A 5552-nucleotide genomic window follows, 5' to 3' on the forward strand; every position below is an offset into this window, starting at 1 on the left:
TGAAGGAAGATTCACAATGCCACTGAAAGAGAGCTCGTTTTGAAGTAGTTCTGGCCCCGCTAGAAGTAGGCAATACCTGTAAAAGCAGGTTTCTGGGCGATTTCTGGCCCAAACTTTCATAGGTTCTGATAGTTCAGATAAGCATCTACATTTTAATAATATTTTGAACTTCTCTCTGAAGATCTCATCGTGCTTTGCAAACACCAATCCATTTACCCTCACAACACCCTTTTGGCATAAGCAAGTATCATTATCCCCATGTTACATGTTAGGAAATGGAGGCACAGAGAGGATAAGCAATTTACCAAGCAGTCTGTGGCAGAGAGTAGATCAAATTTCCTTCTTATATATAAGCCTCAGGGCCTTCTTCTTCATAGGTTCTGATTGATAATCTTCTTCTTCCAACCCTGGGGAGTCTTATCCACACTAAACCAAAACTTTAAACCTGTGAGGGTTTGCTAATCAGTTGGCTTAAGAGGATCCTGTGGTTTCTACTCAGCACATATAGTGATGACATAATTCTGAAGATATCCTGTCCTCAGGGTATTCCACTCCCAGCCCCTCTCCGGCCATAGTCTGTTCATTACAACTTTATTGAAAAACTCAATATCAAGCTCTCCAAAGTTTCTAATATGCAGCTTAGTAAATAAGGGGAAGACTCATAATACTTTGAGGTCTCTGGATGGGAGGTGTTAAAGTGCTTTAAAAATGGATTAACTATGCCCCAGGGATGTGGCAAAGCTTGCTACCTCCATTTCACATAGGGTGTGACTGAATACCAGAGAAATGAAGTGATCAGCCCCAGGCCACCCATTGTGTCTGGCTGAGCCAGGTTCAGACTCCCACACCATTGCTCTAGGTACTGTAGTGTAGAGCTGCCCTGAGTATTGCAATACTCAGGGCAGCTCTATACTACAGCGGGGATCGATGCTTTGAGATCGATCCACCAGAGGTCGATTTAGCGGGTCTAGTAAACATCCACCAAGATCGCTCTCCTGTCAACCCCTGTATTGTACCCCCGACGAGAAGTGTAAGGTAAGATTTTCTCCCGTCAACCTCGCACAGTGTAGACCCCGCGGTAACTCGACCTAAGGTACGTTGACTCCAGCTACATTATTCACGTAGGTGGAGTTGTGTAGCATAGGTCGACTTACCGTGGTAGCATAGACATAGCCTAAGTCTGTCAGCCATGATGTCTGATAAATACAGGCTCAGGTGAAAGTTAATTGGAGCGTGGTTCCAATATGGATGTCAGGGGTCCTACTGTCACTCCTCCAACAGACTTCTCCTCCTTTTCTCAGTCTGGCAATCTTGACACTGATTGACAAGTTTGTCCTCCTATCTCCAATAGGTGCCATGACTTTCTAACCAGCCAGCAAGCCCATGTAACTCAGCTCCCTGTGGACAGACTATCCCCTGCTCAGCATTCTCCACAGGGACCATGCTTGACAGCTGAGAGGACCTCCACCTACTGTTTCTCCCTTCCTCCCTGACATAAGTAGGTGGGAGTGACTTTTTTCTCCTCCTCCAGCCCTTTCTTGGGTCCCAATTCAGCAGTAGGTACCTGGCCAGCAGCAGTTACTTGTGGAACACGCTGCTCCCTTCACTCTTCACTGGCTCTTCCATTAAGCTGGACCTGGATCCCATGGGTCCAGTGATTCACTATTAACCTGTAGCAGCACAGAGGGAGAAAAGGAGGGGGAACTAGATGAATCCAGGGCTCTTTGATCCCAAACAAGCCAGTGACGATTCACTCAAGTCACCCGACCCTTTGTGCCTGAGGCAGCCCACCTGGGACATGGAGTGGAAAGACCAATCTTGCCGCAGATCATATGCTACATCTGAGCTGAGCTGTTCTGGGTAAATGAGCTGCAGTGACAAAACAGCAGACCTGAACACAGAGGCCCAGTAAAGCATGGCTCAGCTGAGACATTCAGCCAAATAATTTCTCCTTTACAAAAAAAGCTGAATGTTAGGCTTGGAGCATGCCAATGGGGACCTCTTCTGCATCACTGTGCAAGGGTGGGTCTTCGTCCCACTCCAGTGCCTGAGTCTGCTAAAGCCGCTAGCTAAGAGACTCTGTCCTTTAGCTCAAGCAGTAGAGGCTCACAAGTACTATGGAAGAAGTCTGGTGTTCAGTCCTGCAGACAGCCCAGGCAGGGTTGGTTAACTGCAAAACAGTATCAGTGCTTACCCTTTAAGTCAAAGCTTCTGGGATGGTTTCCAGAAAAACTGGGAGCTTGAGCTCCTGCTCCCTGGAGAATGGTGAGACTGGCCTTCAGCTTCAGAAAATACCCCTGTTGGGGAGCCTGGCTCCCCACTGCTCACTTGCTTCATTTTCATCACTGGTGCCAAAGAAACATGCTCTGGGTGTCCAAAACTGCATAGGCTGTCGTTTCTAGAGAGCTCTTGGCTCAGCCAGCTAGAGGATTGTTGTCTTAGGCATTGCAGAGAAGGGAGCAGGGAGAAGATTGGTGGAGTGGCCTGTCTGTGTCTTCAGTTTATGCAAATGAAAGGGGAGCAGCTTTGCTTTGATGGGCAGGATACAGAAGGGGGCCATGGAGGGCAGAGTTGAAAGCCGGAATCTGCTCACGTGGCGCTTCTCGTAGTGCTCTCTGTCTCGTGAAGGCCAAATTGTAGCAACCACCAGTTAGAGGAGAATGCGCTGGAATGGTCTGTGACTGACAGGGTGGGTGTTGGTTAAGGCTATGCTTTCAGGGGTCATTTCTCTAGTTGATGACTGGAGAAGGGTGGCTGTAAAAGCCTGGTCTTGCTAACCACAATGAGGAGCTCTAGTGTTTTTTTCTGAGCATGACAATGGCTGAGAGTGCTGTTCTGGGGCAGCTGCTTTCTGCTGTGGAAGAGTATCTTGCTCTTCCAGAGCAGGGGAAGGAAACACAATCTGAGTGGTTAGCTTTGAACTTGTCCTGTTGGGTGTGACTTTGGAGAGCTATGCTGCTTGTGGGTTTGGTGTACTGAGCCCTCAGCAGTGAAATGCTTCATCAGTTTTCAGTTGCCCTGTGACTAGGCTGTGCTTTTCTTCAGGCTTTGAAGAAGGGCTGTCTTTGATTGTACTGTGTGTCTGTTACATCTTTGTTCCCAACCTATGCAGTCAGCAGGTTTACCATAAAAAGATTCTTTCTTCTCTTGCTTGTTCTGCTTCATCTTTACAGCTATTTCTGTTCCTCCAGTAAGTATGACCCCCTGGCACCTGTCGATTGTCCTGCACACTGGGACGAATGGATGATACTTCCCTGCTAACACCAGCAGAGCCACTGCTGCTTGGGAAGATTTTGTATGTTCCTGCCTGACATTTTGGATATGAGGAGGACAGTGGCTAGTATTCCCACCATTCACACTCTGTGAGGAACCTGGAAAACATCACAACTCGAGGTAACACACTGCCAAGTGACTTTCTTCCAGGTGAATAGCGATTAGACATTTTGACGGGATTTATCTAGCCATGGGGTGGGGAACCTTTTTTCTATCAGGGGCCAGTGACCCACAGAAAAGATCAGTTAGGAGCCACACACAGCCCGCGGGGGATGGGCAGAGGCTAGGGGGTTCCCCTAGGCTGTGGAATGGGGCCAGAAATGAGGCATTCTGGGAGTGAGAGGTGGCTCCGGGCTGGGGCGGGGGTTAGGGTGTGGGAGGATCGGAGGGCCCCAGCTGGGGGTGTGAGCTCTGGAGTGGGGCCAAAATGAGGCATTCTGGGAGTGGGAGGTGGCTCCAGGCTGGGACAGGAGATTGGGGAGTGGGAGGGCCGTGGCTGGGGGGTGTGGGCTCTGAGGTGGGGCTGGGGATGAGGGGTTTAGGATGCAGGAGGGGGCTCCAGGCTAGGGCAAAAGTGTTAGGGGTGTGGAAGGGGGCTCAAGTCTGGGGTAGGGGGTTGGAGTGCAGGCTTTGAGAGGGAGTTAGGGTGCAGGAGGGGATTCAGACCTGGGGTAGGGGGTTGGGGTGTGGGAGGAGGTTCAATGGTTACCCCAGGTGGCTCCCAGTCAGCGGCACAGCAAGGCTAAGGCAGGCTCCCTGCCTGCCCTGGCTCCGTGCTGCTCTTCTCCTGGAAGCAGCCAGCATGTCTGGCCTCTAGGTGGAGAGGCCAGGGGGGCTTGGCGTGGTGCGCACTGCCCATACCTCAGGTGCTGCCCCTGCAGCTCCCATTGTCCGTGGTTCCTGGCTAGTGGGAGCTGCGGAGCTGGTGTGGGCAGCACCTGGAGCTTCCCTGATCGCCCTCTGCCTAGGGGCTGCAGGGACATGCCAGTGAGCCAGTGCTCGCAGATCCAGTCCCGTGGGGGATGCAGGGGGGACCAAGGCTCGGGGCTTTCAACCTGCAGTGCAGAGACTTGTTGCGGGCTGGAAGAAATGAAGCAGCAGGCTCAATGCGGCCCAAAAGCCATAGGTTCCGCATCCCTGATCTCGGCTCTGGTTTGGTTCAGAGGAAAGCCTATGGCTATATATACTTGTTTTTCAGGCAAAGCTTCTGGAGCGCTTTCCAGAAAAAAGTGGGAGTTCCTGCTCCCTGGAGAATGGTGAGACTGGCAGTCAGGTTCAGGAAATGCCACCCGTTGGAGAGCCTGGCTCCCCACTGCTGACAATCTCCCTTGTGATCACTGGTGCCAAAGAAACATGCTCTGGGTGTCCAAAACTGCATAGTCTGTCGTTTCTAGAGACCTCTTGGCTTGGCCAGCTAGAGGATTGTTGTCTTAGGCGTTGCAGAGAAGGGAGCAGGGAGAAGATTGGTGGAGTGGCCTGTCTGTGTCTTCATTTTATGCAAATGAAAGGGGATGGCTGCTTTGAGCCGCTTTGCTTTGAGAGGCAGCCTACGGAAGGGGGCCACGGAGGGCAGAGTTGAGAGCCAGGTTCTGCTCACGTGGGGCTTCTGGTAGTGCTCTCTGTCTCGTGAAAGCCAAATTGTAGCAACCACCAGTTAGAAGGCAACATGCCAGAATGGTCTGTGACTGGCAGGGTGGGTGTTGGTTAAGACTATGCTTTCAGGGGTCATTTCTCTAGTTGGTGACTGGAGAAGGGTGTCTGTGAAAGGCTGGTCTTGCTAACTGCAATGAAGAGCTGTAGTGTTTCTTTCTGAGTGTGAAGCTGGCAGAGTGTGCTGTTCTGTGGCAGTTGCTTTCTGCTGTGGAAGAGAGTCTTGCTCTTCCTGCGAAGAACAGGGGAAGGAAACACAATCTGAGTGGTGAGCTTTGGTGTTGTTCTGCTGGATGGGTGAAAAAGAGCTTGGCTATGACAGTAAGGAGCTTTGTTGTTTGTGGGTTTGGTGTGCTGAGACCCAAGCAGTGAGATCCTCTGTCTGCTCTCAGGTGCTGTGTGACTGGGCTGTATTTTCCAGCAGACCATAGAGAAGAGCTTTTTTCCATGTGTACTGTGTGTCTGTTACATCTTTGTTCCCAACCTCTGCAGTCAGCAGGTTTACCCTAAAAAGATTCTCTTTCTTCTCTTGCTTGTTCTGCTTCAACTTCATAGCTATTTCCGTTCATCCACTAAGTGTGACAGCTCCTGTCCCCATGGCACCTGTTGGTCATCCTACACACTGGGAC

The 5552-nt window shown here is 50.8% G+C and overlaps 2 non-coding genes across 2 annotated transcripts; both read left to right on the forward strand.

The window, feature by feature from the left end:
- Window positions 1-2702: 2702 nt before the first annotated feature.
- On the forward strand, window positions 2703-2911 carry LOC114018512. The gene has a single exon (XR_003563825.1). It is a non-coding gene; the product is annotated as a small nucleolar RNA U3 (small nucleolar RNA).
- A 2068-nt stretch (window positions 2912-4979) lies between these two features.
- LOC114018513 lies at window positions 4980-5193 on the forward strand. Its single transcript, XR_003563826.2, has one exon. It is a non-coding gene; the product is annotated as a small nucleolar RNA U3 (small nucleolar RNA).
- Window positions 5194-5552: the final 359 nt, after the last annotated feature.

The sequence above is a fragment of the Chelonia mydas genome, chromosome 2, assembly GCF_015237465.2.
Source record: "Chelonia mydas isolate rCheMyd1 chromosome 2, rCheMyd1.pri.v2, whole genome shotgun sequence".
Classification (NCBI taxonomy): domain Eukaryota; kingdom Metazoa; phylum Chordata; order Testudines; family Cheloniidae; genus Chelonia; species Chelonia mydas.